This window comes from Hippoglossus hippoglossus, chromosome 14 (genome assembly GCF_009819705.1).
Source record: "Hippoglossus hippoglossus isolate fHipHip1 chromosome 14, fHipHip1.pri, whole genome shotgun sequence".
Classification (NCBI taxonomy): Eukaryota; Metazoa; Chordata; class Actinopteri; order Pleuronectiformes; family Pleuronectidae; genus Hippoglossus; species Hippoglossus hippoglossus.
The window spans coordinates 17,070,526-17,096,984 of NC_047164.1; the positions used below are offsets into that span (position 1 = coordinate 17,070,526).

General features: G+C 40.4%; 1 protein-coding gene across 1 annotated transcript in view; it reads right to left on the minus strand.

The window, feature by feature from the left end:
- Positions 1 to 26,459, minus strand: part of pcdh1a (protocadherin 1a) — an 88,397-nt gene that overhangs the window by 49,744 nt on the left and 12,194 nt on the right. The window lies entirely within an intron of this gene.

The window sequence follows — 26,459 nt, forward strand, 5'->3', positions numbered from 1 at the left end:
GCACCTGACCCAATCCCCAGGTGAGCAGCCACCGCCTATCTCCTGCTGGAGTTTTTCTTCACCTTCACCCCAACCCACTCATTGCTGCGCTTTTTTTTTTTCTTTCCTGTAGCGACATAAATTAAATAATAAACACAAACACCGATGCTCCTCTGTTTGACTCTGTCTTTCCTTTAACCGTGTGTGATAAGTAAACTGCATAGTCTGGATTTAGACGCTGTTTCCACTCTGACACATTCAGTGCAGTGTGGTATAGTGGGCTTCACCCCACAGTGATTTCACTTAAGTAAACTCTCACTTTAACAGGTTTAACATTGCAATCCTTTCTTTGATTCTTATTCACCTTATCCTTAAATGAGATGGTGGAAAAATGTGGAAAAATACTGGTTGATAGGAGATTCTTCATATTGAGTGGACAAGAGCTCAAGAGAGAGTGCACTTTATGCTCTGTGGAAAAGAAAGACAAAGTGAAAATAGTAATGTGTAAAGGACCGACAGTATATGGCCTAATTAAAAATGATGCACATCTAGATCTTCATGTTCTATTCTATTATGATATGATATGTTTATATATATATATATATTTGTGCTCAACAGCCAACAGAAATGGAGGGAGATCACTTTTCAGGTTATTATTTCTTGACCCATATGCTTCTCTGAGATCCCTCTATCTCCTGGAGCTCTGGGCATAAGCTTTGACCTAACTGCTGAAAACATTACACGAACCCTTAATTATCAAAGAGAAAGCCCAAGGAAGGACTGGCATCCGCGCTGAAAGGCTCAAGGCAGCGGAACAATTAAGACTTTACAGAGTTCTTTTTGCAATAAGGAAACTGTTATTACCATAACTGTGAAAGGTGCGAGGTCACTGCAGTGATATCATCTAACCTCTTATCTTCTCCTGGAGAAAATAACATACCGAAGGACCATTTGATAAGAAGAGGAGACAGATTTCAAGGAGGTGAGAGACTCTGCCCATGGAATTTTTTGCATCCCATCAAAGCGCCGCTCCTTAAAAATATTCTGTTGGTAAGGGATTCTTGACATAACAGCAAATGTCATCAAGATCTAGATTAGAGGTGTCAAGTTGTCGGGAGCGGGGTTGTGGCACTTATTGAATACATGTCAAATCTGAACTAAATGTGTGAGGCACTTTCTCTTTCATAAACCCATTCAATCATCACTATTGTGACTGGCAGAAGAAAAACACAGATGAACACATGCAAACGTTTAGAGCGTGCTTATTTTTCCGCCCCGCTGTCCACTGGACAATTTGATGAACAACGTGAGGTCTCATTGCAAACTCATAAATCATCCCAAATGAGTGGAGAAGATTAAGGACTTTCATGGAACGGCGTCTCCAAGAAAGCAGAGAAAATAGAAGCCAACAGCGATGGCGTTCTCCAGTGAAAACCTTACGTCTTTCATAGGAATTAGGAAAAAGGAACTCTGTTCTGCATTATTAGTTGTGAAATGAAGGAAATTAATTGAATTATTTTCAAGTCATAAGGGTAATTGTTTCTGAGTCAATGGCTTTTTTTCCGGCAGGGATGCAGACAAGCTGAAAGACACAAACAAGTTTCTAACTGGAGAGATACATGCAAAAATTCACAGAAATGAGTTATTGCAAATAATCTAATACATACGGTATTCTGGCAGTGCTAAAAACATTCAAGTGTGTAACCTGTTTGGTCATGATATTGCTGTGCAATCTAACAATATCATGTGATGATATTATGCTCCATCATGTTGTACCACAAATCACAAATCAAATTGTAACGGCGGTCCTTTTGACTTTGCTTTGTTTTCATCCACTCACAACAGATGCAGGCAGGGAATTTGCATGAAGGCAACACAAACAAACACGGAGGACAGTGAACTTGACACAGTTTGGAATAATGCCAAACAGAGGAAGGACCAGTCGAGACAAAACAAGGAGCTAGTACCTAAGACAGGGCCCAGTTCTGTGACACGAATAGATTACATGAAGTCTTTTAACACCAAGTTAAGAGTCATATCAAAACTATACTGAGTCTACGAATGAGAGCCACATCAGTACACTTGAGTTCTCGAAACAGATCCCTGATGTCTTCTGCCCATGGTTCCCAATATGCTGACTGAAGACTGAAGGAGATAATGGATACAACTGCATTTTAAAATCTGAAAAGATATTGCCCCAAGTTCCATGGTCAAGAAAAGGTGATATCAAATTCCAGTGAAATCGCACCGTCCTTCACTCTGTGAATTAAGTTGAAATTTTGGCTTTAAAAGATATGGGTACTTGAACAACTAGAATGGCACTCAGGGAAAGTGCATACCCTCCCGAATCAATAAAAATGTCTAAAACACTAAAAATATTAAAAGGAATATTGCCATGTTAAAGAAAGTGATAAGAAATTCCTGCCATCTGATCTGGATCCAAACCAAAATGTGATGGGTTCTTTCCTTATCCACATCGCATCCTTCCACCAAGTTTGGAGGTAATTCATCCATTAGGTTATGCATTGTCTTAAAAACAAATATACAAAGGCAAATAACAATAACAATAAATAAACAAACAGTTAATAGTGTAACCACTAGCTCTTCTTGTGAGGGAATAAAATGTACAGTTTTCAAAGCTAAGCTAAGGGTGGGGCTCAAATGCGAAATCTTTATTTTATTTTTTTCAAATAAAGATGACTCACAAGTCACATATTATATATACTGGTATCATTTGCCTGCTTCAGGAGTACTCTTTGCTCCGATACAATGTGGTATAGGGAATACAAATTCTCTGGCGTACAAAACCAAAATCCTACTTTCCAATTGATACCAAGTTCCTGCTCAGCACGAACAGAAGTCGTGCAATGAGATACTCAGTTCTCGCCGAACAATCCGTAAGCCTAAAACATTTACAAAGACTTCGGATCAAGAAGTGTTAGCATTCCTGTTCAATTCACTGAGACCACGAGATCAAAGACATGGGCTTTGTGGAGGGGCTACAGTCAAAAGTAAGGCTTATCACACATTTGCAGCATATTGATTTAGGACATATGCTTATCAAGTACATACAGAAACATGCATAGACTCCTTCTAACATATTCGTGGGTCGGGGCTTTCACAAACAGGCTCCGGAATGTTCGGGTTTGCGATATTTTGCGCTTATCCATCTCTGCAGGCCGTCTGCTGCTCAGTTAACAAGGTGGAAATAGTCAAAGGAAGCAACATAACTGAGAGAGAGGATATAAGAAGCTTCTTTCAGATTACCAATATACTGTGGCGGGGGTGTGTTCTTGACAAGGGCATATCACTTCTGCGAATCAAGTAATCAGTTTTCTTTTCCTTTTTTTTGTGTTCAGCAGCTCAAAAGTAGATTACTTACTACATATCCTAGGTAAGCATTTCTGGTTTCAACAAGCCACAGGGGGAGAAGGGCAATAGCTGCTTATGTTTTCTCCTCCAGATAGTGGAACCTTATAATAACTTTTTGTAATCATCAATTTCATGAAACTGCCCCTGGTGGGGCACTGTAACCTAACAGCTGGAGATACCTGCAAAAATGAATGATTACATAGCTGTAAAAGATAAAATGAGTAATTGGCTTCCAGTGTTATATGTAAATTTTCTTTTAACACTTCCTAAATTGTGAATGTCATGTTCTGTTGTCAATTTCCAATGGATGTACTCCCTGAAACAAATCAGTTTTTACTGCAGAAGTTGAACTGTAGCAGATTTTAAAACACAAGCCTTGGTTGTAAATGTACCTGTGTTGGTGATATTTAAATATTGTGTCACTGGAAACCGTTAAAAAAGGGAAATATCCGTTAATTATCCGTTAAGAACTTTTTTGGACGAGGCAAAATGTGGGTCATGTGTAAGAAATTGTTACTGTTGTGTTTTACCAAAAAAAAGGAAAATAACTTGAACGACATTAGAAACTACTTTTAAAATTTGATCTTTGCGACCACCAATTACATTTAATTACAAAATGAATGATATTTGGTGTCTATTTTGATATATTGTATCAGCCAATGTGGTAATTTTAGGTAGAGTGGCACGGATTTTTTTCTACATTGCACTCAAACAAATGCATTCACATACATTTATGCTGATGGATCTGCCATGCAAGGTGCTGACCTGCTCTACCAACCGAGTTACCGTCAGCCCACACGCAGTGAATCATCACACATGAAAACCATGGTGACTACGAGCGTTCAGTATATGTCCACAAGTGTGAATCCATCTTAAACAGATACATCATCTGCCTCTGGCACCATATTCTCTCAGCAGGATGTGAGAATTTGGCACTGCACATTTTTGAACAATAAAGGAAGGTACTTATCACTCTCCACTCCATTACCAAACTGTCAATGTGTTTTAAGTGCATAAAGGAGGCCACAGACCTATTATTTCTCAAAATTGTGCAACCCATGTGCACTAAGGAGTATACAAAACATTCTTCATTATGAAAAGGTGGAATTGTTGCTGAAAGTAAGGGTAAGCAAAGATTTTAATTTGGAACCCATTTTACATTCACTGCTGATAAGACCAAATAAGGATGTGGGCTTCTGTCTAATCATTTCCAAAAGTGTCCTTCTCTGCCTGTCCAGACTAAAACACAACCCTAGAGTGAACAAATTGAAAAAGGACCAGCGGTGTCTCCAAAAATCTCATTGTGGGGCTTGAAACCCTAGAGTCCTTTGGTTGGCAAGCAAAACGCGAAGCATTTTAAAACCAAAATGTGATTTGACCGCAAAATATGCTTGTGCTGAAACTATAAGACAACAAGTCAGGCAAATGTAACTCAAAACTGTAGGAGACGGAACATTAAATGCCAAAGGTACTGTTGTAATGTGAAAAGAATTAACACATCTAGCCATAAGTGTAGCAGATCTGTTTCCCTCTGCTGTTTTTCTATACTAGGTTTTAAAAATGTGGTAAGTGTTTCAGGCTTTTCACTTCACTTCATGAACAACGTGGGTTTAAAGCAACCTTTTATTGCAGCATGTTAAGAAAAGAAGCAGCAAACTGCTTCTTAAAATGTATTTTTCCTTTTTCCTACTTCCATTCAACTCAAGTGTCTGGGATGTAGGATGCTCTCTGATCGTGAATACATCTGGCTCGTCTTCTGAAGTTAAAAACAGAAACAGTGTGCTTACCATGTTAGACACTTGACACACACACATACTCAAACACACAATAAACACATAGGCCCCGAAATGCGAGGGGAATCTCAGGTTGACAATATGAGATGCAAATTCCACTGATTATAGTGGAATTATTCACGAGTGGTCGACTACGCGGCGGTGGATGCAGCTGCAGTGGATGCATATTGTTTGAACTGAAGTGGAAGCTGGACAATTGTCCTACTGTAGGATGCCCTGGAGCTGAAACTGTGCGGCCGTGGAAATATCAACGTGCCGAGGAAAATAGATGCCTTAGTTGCAAACCCCACTCCAGCTGTGCCGCCGAACCTCTCGGCAGCTGGAACACAAAACATGGACTCTTGGCAGGCCCGTGTCATGGCAACACCCGCTGCTGTATGAGAACAGGGTTTTCTTCAGAAGAGCCACAATAACTCAAGTCTTGAGCTGTACATTTTGGATGAAAAAACAAACAAACAAAAAAAGTAAGAAAGAAAAAAACTAGATCTACAGTTGATTTTCCGTCTATGCGCTAACATGCATTTAGAATATAACGCGTTTTATCATTAGCTGATAAGTTCATTGTGATCAGGCCACTTTTTTCATACCCATTTGTAAAGAGCAACTGTGAGAAAAAGGAAAAGGAGCCTTTTAGCTTTATGATTGCGAGCAAACTAATTAATTTGAACTGCGACAGCGAACACCCAGTTACAAAGGGGCTAATAAACTCAGAAATTAAAAAAGATACTAATCTGTTTTCTCTTGTGAAGAGGTTGAGAGTGGAAGTTAATGTAACAAGGAAACTGTAGATGTTTTTTTATTAATGTTATTATTATTTGTTTTTTTTATACAGCGCCATTAAAATAAATAAAATTTGTTTAATTAATTGCTATTTTGGCAAAATGTTATTAAAGTCATGTTAATTATTTGTGTTTATCATCACACCAGAGGGGAAATACACAAATACACACCCAAACGTTGGTTAATATCTTTACATGACAACGCAGAGCTTAACAATAACAATAATGGCATCTGCTCGGCTAAGTGATATCAATTCTGTTTCAACAGTTTGCAAATTCCTGGCCAGTGACACAGCATAATCAGTTTAATAGTATATAAAGGCTGCCAGTTATTCTGACCTCGAGACAGCCCGAGCCCGCAATAATTCTTGTGGCAAATAATTAGTTTTATCGCACAATGACATGGGTCATCCGCGAGGGCTTGATTATAACAAGAGAACAATATAAGAAAATGTGCGGTTCAGTGGAGCCCTCAGAGGGGATTGCTTCTTCATATCTTGTCAAATTCCAGATGACATTTCGTATGACTGCGAACCAGAAACAATCCCTCCCCATATGAGCTGCCGCAGCCTCTGAGAGTCATTATGTTGAGAGCTGAAATTCAAAACTGCGATGCTTTAGTCGTCACTCTAAGTGCTTTGTTTGTACTGACACTCGACGGAGAGCGAGACGAGATGGATATCAAGTTTTTAAAATCGACGCCGTCTGCAGGGATTTTTTTGTTTTGTAAAATATGCAAATATTATATAAATATGTAAGAATAAATATTGAGATTGTATGGAGGCAATAAGGACCGCCTTGTTTACAATTAATCTTTACCTCTAACTGATTAACAGTATTTATTTGAGCTTCTATTATTCATCACACTTCCCATTACCCGTGGTGAGCTGCTCTCTTAATGGCACTGCACATTGTGCCTACCCAAAGGAAATGGTGTCGCAAACATGCACATTTGGCTTTTTTCTACCCTGACTCCAATCTGTATGGTATTGACCATATGTTGAATAATATAGCCCACTATTTGTTATTCCAATTACATTCGGTACACAGTTTTTTTTCTGCCCTGCCTGATGGATTTGCACTCATCTAATGTGTGCAGTGTACTGCTGCTTAACAGACTCAGAATTTGCATTATAATGATTTAGAACACCAATGCATTTTTAATGCTCATAAACAAGAGTGTGTGCTGTGGCTTTTCTTCACAGAATTTGTTTACTCCACCATTTAACTGTGTATATGGTCGTGACATTTCCAGCAGCTCCTTGGTATGAATTTGCGTCTGCTGTAATCATGATGAAAATGTGTCTAAGCAGAAACCCAGATGGACACTTAACCAGGATTTGAGCCTCAGCGGTCAGCTGCAGCATGAAAATCATACTGACTTACTGTCATAGACGTGGGGCAGCTGTGTTCTGGGTGTAGTATCAGCTCGCCTGTGGGAGAAACTCCTAATTGATAGTGCGAGTCTTATCGTAGTGTAGAAGACCTGCTGCTTTAATGCTGATCGGCTATTGACAAAACCTCAGGGAATTATGCAGGTCTCTGCTGGCTTTTCGTGTTTTTTAAAAATTACACTGATTAGCTTAAGGCAGAGCGCTGCCCTATTCATTCATTCATTCCTCCCAGCATCCCAAACGATTTCTCAGACATCACTGACTGAATTTTTACTGAATGATGCATGTCAATACGGCACTTGGGCATGTTTTAGATGTGGACAAATTGGCCTCTGTTTTCCTTTTGATTATCCGCAGATAAATAATCTGTCACCGAAGGCTGCACAAGGACACAGCATATATCATACATTTATCCTGCTATTATTTTGCACGCTCCTTCCGACATCAACATACATAAAATCAAATTTATGCTGGCCGCTGAGAAGAAAAGCAGAAAAAAAACCACACACAACCCAACCAGTCATATTATAATAGTATTGTTACAGGACTGTGCACACGCACATAGTCCTGCTATTTGCATTTAGTGTCTGTTGTGCTCTCGGCCATTCTGTCTATCTGAAAAAAAACAGCAAGTGGCACTGTAGCTTTTGTGACTGTCACACTATTATATTATTATATTATTATAACTCATGCTAAGGAGTTTACTGCTTACGTTGCTTGATATTAAATGTGAGTCTTTAGTATCCAACTGCAACTAATAGTTATTTTTAATATGGATTAAATTGTGGATTATTTCCTCTATTCATTGATTGTTTGTCTGGTTTGTATTAATTCTGAAAATAGTGACAAATGGACCCTGTCTGAACCTTTCAACTCACAAACATTCTCACTTATCTCAACCCCCTGAGTCCGCGGAGTTTCCAGTGTTTCTTTATGAGGTCAGACCGGGGTCAGTGTGCGTCTGTCTGTGCGTCAGAGGTGACGGACACACACTGTGCATGACGCCAGGAGCTGTAACGTGGAAAATAATGCAATAGTGCATTAAGTGACTGACTAAATGTTGTTTTTCCTCAGAGATGAAAGTTATATCTAATGCCTGTCCTCCTTTGGCAGTCACTGCACTTTTTGCAAACCGGATATCCGTCCGGCAGGGACAACCATTTCTTTGGGGATATCCAAAATAATCCCACATTGCTGGTTTTAATTTATTTTTCATGGAATAAAGATTGGTGATTTCCTCTCTCTGCCATGCCCTCTGCTGCAGGTGTGTGTGCGCGGTGCTGACAGGTAGTTGAGGAGGTAACGAGATGCACACGCACAGATCTCCTGTTGCCTTTTTTACCCACTACCGATTGGCAAACACGTATGAAATAATAACCTTAAACCTGTCATATCATATACAATGAAATCATAATACCCCTGCAAATCTACCTGCGAGGCATTAGAAGTTTCCTCGGGCATGGCAAATACCAACACATGGAAACTTAAAGCAAACAAAGCACCCCACAATAAATGAAACATAGTCATAGACATGTCTCTTAAGGTATTAGGGTGGCCCTCAGCCCTTATCTTATCAGGTTTCAGTCAAATACACAGGGGGATGGGGCAGGGACAAAAGCAAGTCAAGCAATTAATTGTGTTCTCTACTTGGCATCTCATTTCAGCACCCCAGAAGGTATTTTACAGGAGCAAGGCAGTCATTAAACCTCAACAATAATCACTGCTGAGCTATGCCTTCATCCTCTGTGCTACTTCAGTGTCTGCTGCTTAATGGCACCCGGCTATGACAAGTCCACTCAAACGCGATAAAGTTTTGATACATCCGAGGCAATTTATAGCATTTAAATGCCATGTTAGTCACATCGGTGACATAACACAGAAGCAGAGAAGTAATTATTGTCCACTAGAATCAGAAATGGAGTAACTGATCGACTGTAATAACTATATTAGAAAATGCAGCAGGAACCTCTTCAGATGCAAAACACCAGCAATACTTCTAAAGCAACAGAAGAAAAAAGAGAATTGGGAAGCTAATGGTGGGAGGCAGAGAAGTAGAGGGCATTGCAGGAAGAACAAAAGGAAAAGCTAAAAAATGTAGGACAAGGGAAAGTGAGACTGTAAAAAGAGCTTGCTAGGTTAGAATGAAGGAGATAGGGGTGGAGGGCGCTCAGGAAGAAAATGGTGGGGAATAGGGGAAGAGACAGAGGGTGAGGAAGGAGTTTGAGAGGAAGAACACTGGCAGTTGGGGAAGCGGAGATGCTTCATTTGTCACTGTCAGATCAGTTTGCCTCTCCTTCATAACTGCGAGGACGAGATTTGGCCCACAACCCAGCCCCCGATCCTCCCCATTCTTAAGCCAACCACCCATCACCATCTATCCTCCAACCTCTGCTAGCACCTGCCCTCTCCCCTAACGCCGGAGATAAGGATGCAACCCGAGCCGCGGTGCACTCTCCGCACACACAATTTCGTCTGCCTGCATGGACATGCTCACTGAACTTAATCGAATGTATGGCCCAGTAACAGTAGCAGCTTATAGCCTGCAGTAAAATCATCTCCTTTGGATAGATGTCTGAATGATATTAGCATTTTGTCCAGAGGCTAAATTTATAAGCGGGAAAGTGTATCCGCGCAATTGTAGCATTTACAAAGCTTGGGTTCAAACTAGAAGATTGAAGGTTTGACTTCTACTCACTATACAAACACATAATAGTTGCCTATAGCTCAGCTGGACCATGGCTCCTCTTTCTTCTCTATATGTGCCTCTTGCAAAGAAACAGAGGCAGCATGCTGATACAGCACTCCTGGATGCATCACAGGCAGAATTCAACTAACTTTTATTGGCTCAGTGTCTACCCAAAACGTGGGCCCCGTAATGACTACCGTGGTGGTGCTTCCTCACTAAAAACATCTATCAGTTGGAGGTTAAAGAACACGTTCCTTGGCTCAGGATGTGTGGAGTAGTTGGCAACCGTATTGCATGTTGAGTCCCTTGAGGGTAATGTGTCGGCGCATCCTTCACCGGGCGTAATAAACCTGAATTGTCTGTGCGCTGTGCGTAGGTAAGTCTGCAATTACTGCACCGAACTGCGAGATGTTTCTGCTGCTTTTGCAGTTATCTGACAAGCAAGTTTCCCCAACGTTAAGAATGGTTTCCGTGCGGATGCTATTTCTTACTTTCAAGTCTTTCTTCTCATTGTCTGCAACTATTTTCCCTGCCAAGCCGGTTCGCCTCACGACAGCTGGATTGTTAATTATTTTCTTTCCCTCAGCATATTATCCCCCCCCCCCCCCCATTTCCTTTATTTGTTGTGTTGACTTCTTTTCATCGTGCATCCACATAGTTGATGGATGATTCATTCATCTCTCATTATCTTTTATTTTCTACCCAAACCACATTGCTACGTATATTTTACAAGTATAGAATAGGCTGAGATTGCTGCAGCCACAGTATAACAGAAACGCAGGGGTTTACTCAAATTTGTCAGAGGGCATTGTGCTATGCATAAGTGTTTTTGTTGAGGCCCTGTACGCTGAATGGGGAGGGTACAAATAATGGTGAGAGTTCTTTGTGCTGGAGAAAAAAAACAGAGAGGTGGTTTGATTTAGAACGGAAAAAAGGAAAGCTGGCAAAGGGAATAGAGTGCTAATCAACAATCATTGGACAAGTGCTTGTGTGACAGATGCTCATCGCCAAGCTAATCAAACAGCTGATTGGACATTTCTCTGTTTTGTCATCTCAAGATGGTAGTTGTAACCATTGACTCGGATGAGCAATTTGCAAGCCCTCAGGAAGCTGACGCCCAACAAACAATAAATCAAGCACAAACTTTTATTTAGGAATAATTCTTGGCAGCTGGCAGAGAGAGGGAAAACAGCTAGCGTAGCCTATGTTACAAGAAATTGCTAACGTAGCTAACTTCAAAATGCACTTGAGGGTATCCTTTGTTTCTCTCACATACAGTAACCAAAAAGTACTGTTAGGTAACAGACTAGTTTTGCTACCGACCAAAATAAATCCAAACACCAACCCAAACCTCTTTGGACCTGTCCAGTTTTACTCCACAAATTAAAGTATGTCATATATTTCACTCTGCTCTGATTCAAACATCATTCATTAATTTCCCCCATCCTATCCAATTTAAATTTTGCTATAGGACATGAGAGGTGTTGTTGGTCCTCTTGTGATTAGTCAGCTGTCAAAAGAAACTGCTGGTCAGTTTTTCCTGAGAAGTTTAACTTCTATCAACAGAGAATAATTACACACCGTGTGTATTTCCACATCTTTCCACATATTCCACAAAAATAACATAAAATCCCTTAACCTTCACCCACCACCAACCCCCCCCCCCCCCCCCCCCCCCCGGGAACCCAGACAGCACCTAAGCCCTCAACAAACCAAGCAAAATACCCCTTCTTGTTATTAGATACTGATGCAACACATCTGGGAGATGTCAGCTGGGTAACGGTGGAGGTGTTCAGCTGTCATGCCGAGGAAATCCCAAAAGGAAGGGAACCTGAAGCGCCAACATCAAAGGATAAACCAGCAGCCGAGACAGAACAGGCCTATAAGCCAGTTGAAGACTCTTACACCCTGCCTCACAAGACGTCGCTGCAGGGTCATGTGGAGCCACAGGACTCTTTGTCTGTCGCCCTCAGGAACCTGAAACAAAACACACTTAAACGAGAAAAATACAAATGTTCTCACCTTTATATGTGCGACACACCAGGTTGGGTTCTAAGGTTGCAGGCAAATTAGATGGAAGGTGGACTGTGTTGCAATTCGGCTTAATAGCCTAATGTTTAGCTAAGTAAAACAAAAATAATCTTTGGTAGCTTAGCCTAGCTTAGCTGGAGCTATAGGGGAAAGAGCTAAAACATAAAGTTATATCTACCCACAGACTACAAAACTTTCTTATTAATGTTTTATATTTGTCAGCTGCATGCAAGCCAGTCACCAATACATCAAATTATCAACTAGGTGTTCTCTGTCGGATTAACTCCTCGGAAAATAGCTGATAAAAACAGTTTTTTTACAGGTGAGTATTCTGTTATCATGTAATCATCGAAACACAAACAGCTCTGGCACATTTTACAAGTTGAAGAGTACTACAATTTATTCAAGGATAGTGCAGTTGTATCTAAATGTAAAATGAACTGAGCCTAATTGCTGAATAGCTGTTGAAAGAGCCGGCCATGTCACAACATTCTGCAGTTAAATGGAAATTTGACAGAACAGTAATAGTCTTACAATGTCACGGCTGCTAATACAAATCTCAGCACTGCCACTAATAAAGTGAGAGATTCTGTTGAAACTACTCGGATGCAACATTTAAAATGTTAAGAGCGTCAAAATTGATGAGATTATTTCCTTGTGACAATCTGCTTTTTCTTCCTCTATCTTTTTCTCCCTTTTTGTTAAGACGTCTGCAGTGAGGTCTCTACTCAGGAGTGTAAATGGCGGGGTTACATTACTATGGTCTTTGCCACTCTCATCTGACTTTCACTGGTTTTACAATGCATTTCAACAGCTCATTGAGGGCAAAAAAACACTTGTCTGTTTGGGTTGGATATTGGTACAAAGTCAAACTGCTCATCACCCGTAAAACAGAACAATTCTTCAATTTTATTCTGTTCCAACATCTTACTTTGATTGCCAAGGCCAAACTTGCTAGGGCCAGGACCATATCACGGTTTCTTTTTTGCTCTACAAGCTGATTGATTTGTCTTTTTTTCTTTTTTGCTCATAACTGACTGATGTAGTTCCAGCTACAAGACGCATACAAATGTCTTTTGTGAATTCCCAGAAATGCAATGTTGCACATTCAATTACATCTTTTTTTTTTTTTCCTTCACTGAGATATTCAAGCAATTAAAAGGTTCACATGTGACATGGTAAGAGACATTACTGTGTGTAAAGAGGAGACAGATATAAAATAATAAAAACATACCAGAGGATTGAAGAGAGCACAACCACTTGCGATGTGAAAGAGTAAATTGCAGAGTGGAACACTTAAGGCAACGTGTTTCAAGTGGTTTCCATTCTTCCAAAGTTCACCTCTTTTTCTTTTTTTTTTCATTTGAAGACTGAATACATTCGATTTCTCACACTTAGACTAAATTTTCTTTCTGTTACAGGATTATGAATGGATCTTTGTGCCGTGTAACCCTTTAGGGGCAAACATTAGAAAATATTAAATGTCTTTGTCCCTGCAGCACATAGAGCGTAGTCCTACAGGACAAGTTCACAGCTCTCTTCAGAGCAGCAGTCATGCAAAGGAAAACTGAAGCACTTGAAGTGAATTGCATTTCCATTGCAGAAGAATAAGTTATATAGTCTTATAATGTGTATATAAAGTATCATTTAAAAAAATATATACTCTAGTCCTTTTGAAAGAATTGTGTTTCAACAGTAAGACTAAAGAAAAGAAAATGTGGATTGCGAGTGTGTTTGTTGTAGAAAAATGGAATACGTGAAATTAATCATAGCCCCACAACCGTTTGTCACAAAGAGACGCTAATTAAATGCCATTCATTCGGCAGCGCTCCAAAACAGAGCGAGGCAAACTTTTAGTTTAATAAGAGAATGCGACACATCATACTGCCTTACAACTCACCATACACATACACTGGTAGCCGTTTTTTTAACAATGTTTATTAAATGTCACGGAAAAATCCTCCAAAAGACCAACACTGGTGGATGCTCCCCGCTGAAACGCACCAGAAATAGCAATTTACGGCCAAGTCAGGGATTCACCTTTGACTTGATCTAGGATTTAGAATTTCAAACTCGCTGTGAGAAATGTGTCTGCCTCGGGAAGATTTGGGTCAGGCTCATCAAGCGTAATAAGCGGCGCTCTAATCACACGAGAAGCAGTGTGCTGAAGCCGCACAGCTGTATGCGATTGTTCCGACCGAGGGAGGGCGAAAGAGCCTGTTCAGGCAGACTGAGTACAATCTCAGCGGGGACCTGTTTTAGCTCAATAATGCTCATGTTAATTTATATTTATTGGGGTAATGTGCATTATGCGTCGGTCTGCTGAGCAGAAAAAAATTATGGAAGGACTGTGCTGTGTTTGTAAAACAGCTGTCAGGGATGAATACGGTTTAGTAACATGTGACTTATCGCGATTACATGTCCGAAAATATGAGGCAGAAACGCTTGAACAACTGCTTGCTCTGTAATAATATCCGCCAAAGAGCTCTGAACGAACGTCCCCAGGGAAACGAATGGCAATTCAGTGACCAATCAAATAAGTTTTACACCATCTGTAACAGTGCACCTTTGTTGCTTGCTGATTTCAAAGGTGTTTGTGGGCCAGAGCACTTCCCTAATGGACCTTAATGGGTTTTATGGTGCACTGCCGGATTCTAATGGGGTAGTATGTCTAAAGGGGATAGTGCTCCCTGGTCCTCCTGGGCCGTGTCTAGGTTCCTGAATTGACCCGAGGAGGAGAATGCATAACGTATCAGTGTTTCTCCAAGTCAGAGGTTAATATAATTAAAGAAAGTGGAGAATTTCAGTGAGTGGAAATAGGGAAATGTGAGGTTATGGGAATGTGTAAGAGCAAAAGACAGGAAGAGAGAAGCCCAGGAGTTAAAGCAGGCAGGAGAAAAAAAAAAAAAAAAATACCATGGCATATTATTGAGGGACACTTTGGTGCTAAGCTGCTTATTGATAAAAGCACTAATCTGCCTGGCAGAAGGTAAGAAGGCTGGGATGTGTGGAGATATAATATCTCAGCTAAAGGCAATGCCATCATGGAGCTGAGCCTCGACACAGCTTTACTTTAAGGAGTTACTCATTTTATTTTATTTTTTATATAAAAAAACGGTATCTGACCATGTGCCAAACGCATACATATGAGCCCTAAGAAAAAAAAATGAGAGCAGATCATTGTGAACCGCGGGCTTTTCATCAGACATTTCATCAGACTTGATCGATAGGCAGAGACCATCACTTTTTAATACGTATATAGATCACTAGCAACACTTTAATTATTTTCCCTCTACATCAAAGCGCCAGTCAGCATTGCTGGGCATTTTGATGACATCAAGAGGACCCGTGGCTGGCAGTCAGGGCGAGCCGCGCAGAAACTTCTCGCCATTCATCAGGAGGACTTTCGGCTTGGGTCCTTCTTTGCGATTAGATCAATACATGATCACATTATTAAAATAAGTTTCATGTATAACTATTAAATTAAAAGTGAATATGATGAATCGGGCGGTATTCATGAAAAGTGGACATTATCCGTTTTAAAATCTTGGAGACAGTCGCTATCAGCCTGCTGCTGAGTTGTTGGCATACTAATGGAGTTTAATACCAATATAAAGTGTTTCACACTATGTTAATGTCCCCATGCACCAACTTCAACAGCAAGTCCACTGGTGTCACACTTTGCTGGTACATTTACTAAGATCTTTTTGATGTCTTGCAAAAATCAAAGAAAGACAAATTACCCTGGTCTCTGCAGAGGACAATTTTAAACCTTTTACCGGGAAAAAAGCTGAGATCACAGTGGACAAATAAATATATATATATATATGTTACATTACATATTGAAAGGGTCACTACTCCTTCCTGCACACGGTCTTATCCCATTATCTACACGCGTCAGCCCAGCCACACCAAGACATGAGATTGGACAAACCATGTCTCGGAGGGCCAGCTCTGATCGTTCAGTCTGAGAGTGAGGTGCAAATGAAATCAATCCCTGTGTCCTAGTTCAAAGAACGCTTCGCTCATTAGGCCAAGTCTGCTAATTGAAGTCATTTGCCTCTGTGCCGTCTCTGTTGGCCTCACCATGTTGATCATTCCTCCGGTTTAAGGCTCCTTTATTGGGACATTTTTGACACAATACCCCTCTGGTACCTATAGTAGGTAACATTTTAATATGAGCTGTTCACTAAAGTGATAATAATATATTTCTCTTCAACACACATTCAAACCAATGTATGTAAGTTTAGTAAATGTATATACAGAACATATTATAGTTTCTCAAATAAATCGGACAAAATAAAAGAAAATACATATGGGAACAAAGTAAGTAAGACCTAATATTATAATGTATATATACCGTATATGCTTTTCAGTGCAGTAATTTGTGTCAATCAGTGGCATATGTTGTTCCTATGGTAATTTGAATCTATTATTCGTAAATTGTGAAGTAATTGGATAACTTTTGCATGCAAGACCAATTAAAAGTTGTTCACTCTAGCCCTGTGTGAAGCAGCCTCCTGCCAGATGTGCACTTGAGGTGCTGAATACGTAAAAAAAAACCAAGCATGTCCAACTTCATGACTTGATCCACGCATTCTGACTTTTGGCTCAGTCAATATTTAATCCTCTCCTCCTCAGCTACCTGGAGCCTGCCAATAAGTCTGGCACTTCCATTGGTCTGCTGTCCTGGAGCCAGAAAACTTCATACTAATGAGCATCGCATGCATCAAATGGGATTTTACTTAAAGAATCTGTGTCGACTGGCTTCAGAATAATTAGGATGTTTCCTGATATGTCTGCGGTCCAGTGAACATGAAACAAGACAGCATCAGAGGGGCTACGTGGAAGGTGCCAGGACACTGTGAATGTGCTGAGTGTAGCAGGCGACGTGTGCATCCAGCGTTTCCCGCATAAGCCTTGATTATTGAGCTGTGCCATCTTTTATATCGTGCGGCGCCAGATCGCGCGTCTGACATCCGTCTCAGTCGACTGTAACTCAAGGTAACACACATCCTCTCCACCCTGGCAAGATACTTCAAAGGATGTCTAGGGATGTCATGCGAATATTTTTGGCCTCTTTATCTCCACCTGCCTAGTTCAGGTTTTTAATGGGCAATGAGCAGACGCACCACAGAAGATATGAAGGAGTGGAGTTTAAGGATTTTTTAGGACTATAGCTTACTAGACATCTACAGTCAATAAAATGATAATAAAAAAAGCCCGATCAGTATTTAATGGTTTTATAAAATTCATTAGCTTGAATTAGGAGGTTTAGATACCACCCACTTTGTGTCTGTTGCAGTGTTATCTCTTGTCTCAGGTTTTACGCGGAACTATTTTACAATTTTACACCCAGTATCTCTCATGCAAGGAAATGGTGCCCTTGCAATAAAAAAAAGTTGTTTTGCTATTATACTGGTTAGTGGCTATGAATATAAAATGAATATTAACATCTATATACAGTATATATATCACCACTCTCATCATTCTGCCCGTTCTAGAGCTACCGAGGGCTGCGAGGCCACACAATGCATGAGCACAAACTGCAAGTCTGTCTGAGAAAACCAGACTGACGCTTACGTCACCAGAAACTCAGGGAGCTTAATCGAAACTGGGTTTGTCACAATGTCCGTCTCTGGAAACGCCAAGATCACCACTTTGGGAGTCAGAGTAATGAACTATTTAGGAACCTTCTCGTTTGCCTCACACCTCTGAGAGCCTAACTCGCAGCAGAACTACTTGGTGTTATCGAAACATCCGCTTCTAACCCCTCCCGGTACTCCTGTTACCATAGTAACCCTGCTTCTCCTTAAAGGAGCAGGTAACAGTGCAAAGCACTTAAAATATTCCACCAACCGAACCCTATTTGAAATCCACACCGAACAGGCTTTGGGGAATTCTGTCCGTAAAGTGTCCACCACACATGCCTGCCTGTTCAGCTTCTGGAGCTGTAACACCAGTTCCAACAAATGAGCCAGGGACAAAGCCTTCATTATTAAAGACAGAGAGTATATTTGACATCCTCAATAAATGTTGCACATTAGCGTTGGTTGCTCTGTGTGGCAAACTGTGTGAAACAAAACTCACAGATTTCAGAGGTATTTGTCTGCAGGTAACACCCAAATACAATCACAAAATTTGAGAATATTACTCGTATTACAATCAGTACCTCTTAGTAAGTCTTTAATACCCACCTGATCTTGATTTTGAGATTTAAAAAATATCCAAACCCATCTCAGCTGTCTTCCTGGGTGATACGATAAAGCCGACAATGAAAGAAAATGCACTTGACACTGTTCTATTACTGTGTTCACTTCCAGGGTCTCTTTGTCTTTCCTGTTACGCTTCTTCCTGAAGCCAACACTGCGGTGGAATAGTTGCTATTGACAGGTTGACACCTAATCAAAACAGGTATCCAGCGTAGTTGCGTGTCAAGAGATTTTCTCCCTTTTCCCTCTTGATATCAGCGAGACCTGAGATTTCTGAACAAATGACAGATACATCATTTTGAAAGCCTCGCGAATAACATGGGTGTCGTCGAATGCCGGCATGTGGTCATTTTATTTTAGTAAATATCTGATTGCCGGTGATTAAAAATTTTTTTGTAGTCTGTCGATAATGCCCAAATTTAGTATCAGTTAGTTGTCATGATGAACAACAAGAGGGAGTCGCTTGTCAGAGGAGAGCAGCTGCTTTTAGTGTCTCGTCTTTTGATAGATTGTTCAACCTTTTCAGATTCTTTTTGCATCTGTCTTGTGTGAAACTTCCTGATCATACTTCTATGTAAAGAATCATTTCAGGATGTGAACGAATACTTCATTATGCTGTAATTCATTTATTGTCCCGAGGAAGAGAAGGGGAAATTGCCAGTTCGCTATTGCTGTTCAGCCATCCTAAACAAAATTAAATTAGAAGCACTCAGTATTTAAAGGCGGGAGAGTAGCAAGCGTCCCAGCGCCTTCCTCGCAGCCTTCTTCCCTTTTCCCTGCAGCGTCACACAGTCATATTCCAGACACAGTCTCAGCTTCGTCTTGTCTCGTGTTTTCAGGAATATTACTGCCTCTCTCCTTTCTCCTCTGTCCGCTGTTTGCCTCACCTCATCCTGTCACCTGTCGACTGAGCTCATCAGCTATTAGTCAGAGTATTTGTAGGACTGCTCACTGCCAGGTTCCTCTTCTGCTTCTGCATTTCAGCCGCTCCTCTTGTTATATGTCTGTCTGACGCGGTACCTTCCTAAAATCTCCATGATCTGCCCTTTACTCGTGCAACTTGCCCGACTACCAGTTATTGATATCCTGCCTGTCTGCCAGTTCTGCTGTGTTTGACTGACCCGCTCTTGCTGTTGCAGGTAATGAAATTACTTTACTCATTGTTGTCTGTATTTGAGTCCAACTTTTGATTACCTGAACGTGACAGCGTGATCTGGCCTCACTACACTCCTATAGCCGACCCAGAATTTACCTTGAAAGAGGGTAAAAAAAGGGAGATGAAGTATGGAGCGCTATAATGTCCTCTGTGCACATTATTTTACACCCGCTGTGCTTTCTGCTATAGTGCATGAATTCAAATGAATATTTACTCAAACCTACGAGAGCTTTTCCTGCCGAGAATCTACTCTTGTCATCTTTATGGCTTTGTTTGATCCGGCCATGGCTTGGTTCAATCAGGTCTGGATCAAAGTACCATACATTCATCCCTGCCTTGTGCTCTTTCAGGCTTCAGCAGCCTTTCAGTGCTTGTTTCTGGGTCAGAATGGTCACCTCATCAAAGCCAAAATATTATCCTTTTCCTCCAACGTGATCAAAAACTAAATTACGTGACTCGTGCAATGAATCTTCAAACTATTTTGTCATAAAACTGCATTTTGTCTGGGAGGATTTGATATATGAACTCTTAAAATATACTCGATAAACTAAAAAGAGACTTGAATGCTAACCAATCCACTCCTCCAACCCCACCCTCCTTCTCCTCTGTTCCACTCTGACTAGCCCTTTGCGTCCATCCTTTTGGTCTGGACTAATGCAGCAATCTGGATGTTGCTAGCCCCTGACCCAGCCGGAGTGGTCTCCTCCAGCAGATAGCCTGAAGCCTTTGTGTGAGAACAAGGAAAAACAGAACCATGTTCACATAAGCATTGACAGCCGTGAGCCTATGTCTATTTCCACCCCAAAAAAATAAAAAAAATGTTATGTACTGTAGCTTAAATAAGATGATAATTTGGAGCTCACAAATAAACATGATGTTTTATTTATACAAACAAATTGAGTACTAGTTTTACCATATGATGAAAATAAGTCATGATTAAATCATGTTTTTCTTCCATAAAATAGTGCGAAAAACATGTGGTACAAGTAAAAACACATTATTCCTGCATCAACAAATCCTTTCACCTCACTCTCCTCCCCAGCCTTCTCTTTCTGGGTAATCAACCAGGGCAAATAGGTGGTGCACAAAGAGTTGTGCATGTCTGTGTGTGTCGCGCCTGTTTGTAAAAAATACTAGAAGGCAGATTGGAAACTGAGATGGGAAAAGATAGGGGGAATAAGTCGACTGCACTCCTTACTCTCTGAACTATCCGCTGAAATGCAGATGACATATTTTTGATTATTTTTTTGAGGATTTGCCGGTCGTGAGTACAAATAACAGAGAATAATGTGTCACAGTCTTGTAGAACAAATGCAAATTATGCCTCCGGCCTCGTCTGTAATGCACCTCTACTGAGTTCAAACAGCAGTATTGGGCTAAATTGGGTTAATCCCAGCTCAAAGGGATGCCTAAAGTTCACAAAGTGTGGGCCTTGCTTAACAAAGAAGCAGGTTAATTAAGTCTAGCACTGACTCACGATTCCCACTTTCCTGCTCGGAGAATCCACCGGACTGCTTTTAGGTAACCGCGCACAGGAAGGGCGATAAACAAACAGCCCACGGGGGAAAACATTTTGGATTAAAAAATGGATTTTACAAGTGTGGATGCACAAGTCTTTCAAGTCGTAATTTCTGTGTAACACAGGAGTGGTCCTCGCCGCCTCGCTCTTTGTTTCCATCAAATGTAAGATTCTGAGGAAGTGAGGTGTGAAAGAAAGGTGCCAGCTCTTAAACCCAAAAGGGCTAATTAACAGCTCTAATGGCTTATGTAAGTCACTGGTTTCTCCAGCAACCATCATGAAAATATCACACATTCAAAGGTGACAAGGGAGGGGAAGTAAAACAAGGAAAAAAACTAGGAGGATAATGTTGGAAGGGTACACAGACCTCCACCTTTCTGGTTTGAGATAAGTAAAGCTCACTATATCATTTCTAGACACAACTGTGCAGCAGCAGCTTGACAACGTGGTAAGACATGAATCTTCAATGAGGATTAGGACTGTATCTATGATTTAACTAAACAACATACAAGTTTAAATGAACAAATCACTCATTTATTTCTACAATGACTCCATCACACAAATTTTGAATTAGTAAATGTGTGTGCGTGTGTTTTTAGTTTATATAAATATATTATAATATAGAGTTATTTTTCAATCATAATTCAGGAACAACATCTGCAATGTCAACTCAGATTCTCCACACTGCACATGACATGCTGTGCATCATGCATTTTAACTGTGCAGGCTATTGCCACATTGACAATAATTCCTTTGAAATATGCACATTTTGCTGCTTGTAATTGCCTACCCAGGCTCAACAACAAAATTGTGACATACACCAGAGGATAGTGTCACTTGCCAAGACCCTGAGGAAAATTCCCAATGTCCCCACTTTAATTACAATACTACCCAAACAGGTGCAAGCAGTGTGAAAGCAATTGTAAGGACTTCAATTCAGCACATGGATGCTAAAGCCCTCTTATCACCAGCGGGCTCATCGGGTTTGTTTAAATCTATTATAGAAATATTTTTGGCTTTGTTCGATAATACATTTGCACTTGCTAAGGCTTATTATTTCTTGCCAAAAATTGTTATCTTATCGGAAATAGAAGAACACAAGTGACAAACTACCAGTTAATATGTCTCTTTATAAATCTAATTGAATTTAATTGAATTTAATTTTAAAAGCATTTGACACGTTTAAATTGTGTTTGTGGTATCATTTAAAGGGTGTTAACAAAGGACCAGAATGAAAAGGAGTCCGTTTATATCAGCCTCGCTCGGGCCTATCATCTTTCTCCATCTGCACAGAGGCTGTGGAACAGTTGGCAGCAGAAAGCTCTGTCCATGGTTCTGAATTTCATTGGTTCAAGACACACACTGTATATGACAAGCCTTGGTTACAACTGTGGTTCAGGATTTGGATGTCCAAGTCTGTTTCTGGCATTATTTCTATTTCATATTGCAAAAAAAAGAAACATTATAGTATTATTTAGAATTTGATGTGAAGCAATGGATATGTTTTGCCCAACTGTGTTTAGACTCCATAATATGCAATATCCCAGAAACTGCATTTCAGGAATTCTGTGCCAAAGTGGGTTAATCTAAAGCAATTAGAGGGCTGCAAATTTCTCTTCTGAGTCTTGGGAGAAGATGAAAACGTCTCTGAATTGATAACAGCGCTATCTCCTTGTGTAGAAAACAAAACAAATATGGCTTCACACATATAGCTGGCAAGTGCTTAGATAACACTGCGATCTAATTAGGACATCTAAAACATCTGTCGGGGTTTGGCATCCTCAACAAGCCACTCTTCAGTAAAGAGCATTTAAACCTTCCACTATCCACCCCCGAGCTGTTCTCAAGGCTAACATTAATAAATGTAGACTTTTCTATAAAATGTAAATGTATACTTTGAATCAAACATAAAATTCTAACAGACAAATCAACCGATGTCTGTAAAGTAAGTCCAGAGTCAAGGTGGTGCAGCAAACAGGGCTAAATCCAAATAAATATTAGAGCTCTGTGCCCCACCCATAATGATGCACGTGTAAGACTGCTCTCTTGTTTATGTTGAAATATATTCTTTATACACCCCTGACTGATAACCCAATCTACTGCAAACATGTCATCATGTATGGCCTCCTTATGGATTTTGTGAGCCCTGGAATGATGCTTTCACTAGTCCTGAGGCGCTAACTGAGCTCGCATGACGAGACATCAAACTCAAACCATAATCTAAAACTACTTGCAACCTTAACCCTTAAAGTTTCAGTGTTCAGAATGTAGTGAAATCCAGTGGTGAAGTTGCATGTTGAAGCTGAATACCTCACCCACCCCTTCCAAACATGAAGGAGAACCTGTGGTAGTTTCAGTTTGGGCTACTGTAAAAAACATGGCGGCCTCTGTAGAGAGGACCCGCTCCTGAATATCCCAAATATAAAGTATTTAAATATAAAGGGCCCATTCAAGGGTAAAGAAAACAACAATTTGTACAATTTAGATGAAACGCACTCGTGAAAACATCACTATCAATCAATCAATCAAATTTTATTTGTATAGCCCATATTCACAAATCGCAATTTGTCTCATAGGGCTTTAACAAGGTGTGACATCCTCTGCCCTTAACCCTCAACAGGAGTAAGGAAAAACTACTCAAAAAAACCCTTTTAAAGGGGTAAAAAGAACGTAGAAACCTCAGAGAGAGCCACATGTGAGGGATCCCTCTCCCAGGACGGACACAAGTGCAATAGATGCCATGTGTAAAGGAGAACATCATCAAGATACGGGTATTTGCAGCATTGATTAGAACACTAGTATTATTTTATACTCAATACCTGCCTGTAGATTCCTTTCACCTAAATCTCACACACTGAGCCTTTAAGTTCCTTTTCCACTGGTCAAAAAACTTACCAACATCCACCGACATTGGTCTTTTGTCTGCAATGGGAATGGATTCAATCGGTCTTCCCTCCTGGGTCAAATGACTCTGAGATAGACACCGTTTTTTTTTATCAGCTCCAGCTCCAATTGGCATGATGATGGAAATCAGACACCCGGGTGAACGTGTGACTTTGGCAAGACAGCGAGGTGAGAGAGCGCCTCAGTTTTCGTTGCATTTGTGACGGAGAACATGACGCACCGGGGGAAAAAGACAGAAGAGCAAACTCCTCTCGTGGCAATGGGAAAGAAGTTGTCTTTTACTGGTATATACCCGCTAATTTTGGTGTAAAAGATGCAAAAGAAAGATGTGGAGACTGTAAAAAATATCATCATGTTTTAGACATGCCCTCACCTGAAATATATCTAAAACTCAAAGTGGTCCCGTTACAGTTTCTAGATCAGCTTGCTTTAGTTTATCGAACAGTGACACAGACTTCACCCAACAGTAGATTGGTGTTCATAAGTGAACTGTGTTTAATTAAAGCCCAAAGGGCTCTGGAGAAGAAGGCTGATAATACTGCATATCGTTACAGAGCTAAATTCTGTTTGTGGTGCGACTCTTCAAATCCTTTCGAAACAGTGTTGTAATATCAGTTTAACTAAATGAAGCTCATTACCATTCATAGGCTCACAATCTGTTTCGGAGCAGAATTGAATTTCAGACGTAATATACAGAAGTTTCGCACAAATCCAGACACCTGACCACATTCCCACTGAAAAGCCATTGTTGTGAGTAGCACAGTTAATTAAAGCAAGGGCACCACTCTACATCTGTCACATCACTTGGCAGTTACTTTAATTATATATTTTGGTCAATCTGTTCTTCCTGATGTGAGAGGGGATGCCATACATGAGACAACATCTGCTGAGGTATGTCACATGAGCTTCGGCATCTGTCCATGTTTTTACAAGGCCTGTCAATCATTCGAGTCATGTCTCATACACATTTATGTTTTCATATTGAGGAGCCGACAACAATGTCAAGCGCTGAGAGCCTACATCTGCGCCGCAGTTACAATTAACACTCTCACAATAAGCTGCAAATCTACGCTCATATACAGAGATTGGCACGACACACACACACAAATACCCAGACACACCCTGTGGCTTGTAGTCATTTCTGTCCCTTATGTTGTCCATCAAGGAGACAGTGGTGACTGTTCTCCAAACTGACTCCACCCACAAAGGCTCGTGATCACCTCAGCTGTCAGCGAGCATCTGTTGAAACTACCAACCAGCCAACTGTGTGACTGGCTCTGAAGTTGTCTCCACAGAAAATGTGTCACCTGCTCTCGGCGGCATCTTTTTTTTTTTCCACGTTTACTTTGGCTAATTTTTGTGTGGCACAATGTATCTGCAGAGAAACTGTCAAACTCTTTTGTTTGGATGGCACTGCAATGCAAGTTATGGGAGCATCTGGAAAGCCCATGTCAACCTGTCGTGAATTAAAATAAATTGTATGCATCAATGTCATATTTTCAGTACAGACTATCTATGATATATCTTTTGAATACAAGTGTAGCATCATGAATATTGCGTTTATAGAGCTGGTTCTTATTTGTGTGATTTACAAATATGTGTCGTAGTTATGGTGACTGTTCAGTTAAGTTATGCTGCTGATCAGTGATGTACTGTGTTTGTTTGAGAGGGTATTTCCCTGTAGGAGGCCGTCTTTGGATTTGGGGGTACTTAGAAATTGAGTTGTATTGTTTTTGCTTCCTACGGATACTAGGCCTTTTTTTCTTTCACATTGAATAAGTCGAGTCATCACTTTGAAAAAAGAGATGCATCGAAATAGACTGTGTATATCTATCTTGATAAACTGATGGGATCGTAATACTATACGGAATGTTACACTATTTAAGGATTATAGCAGTCTGCTTGATCCTCCTGCTCACACAAAAATACACATGTACATTTGTTTAGTCCAAGACGCACATTCACACACTTGCAGATGACACAGAAACCTAGAGACACACTACTTTCCTGTCCCTGGACAATTTTTCTGCTCGTAATCCCCTGTGTGTCTATTAATGTTTCTGTTTCCATGGCGAATTCAAACCCTTGCCAAATGTTCTTAAGATAACAGGAGATAAGAGCATAAGGAGTGGGGAGATAAGACCAAGTGACCCGCAGAGATCAGAGCACCAGAGGTCAGGCAGAAGAGCTGAAATAAGTCACTGAGAAATGGACTTTGCTCAACTCCACTACCAATCTCACAAAAAAAAGGGCCATCTGGGTTTGAATTACATACCTGGAGGAACTTTTTGTGTATCCAATTTCACCCTCCAGAGTGGAAGCTAATCAAATACTAAGACAGCAAGTCACTGCGTTAAAGTGATTAATTGATACTGTAATATATCTACGAGTCCTTACATTATTCCCAGAGCACATTTGTGTTGTCAATGTGACGATAGCAATAAAAAAGGAAGGGAATGCAGTTTTTCTAAAGTTAAAATAACTTGGGAGATGAAAGACATCTTGTCTCTTCTTATTGCATCATCTCATCACATTAAATGTTTAAGTATCCTTTCGTGTTTTTACAATCTGGACTGAAGGCACAATAATAACTCAAGCCATTCACGTTTTCTTTTAATTTGGTATTAAACTACT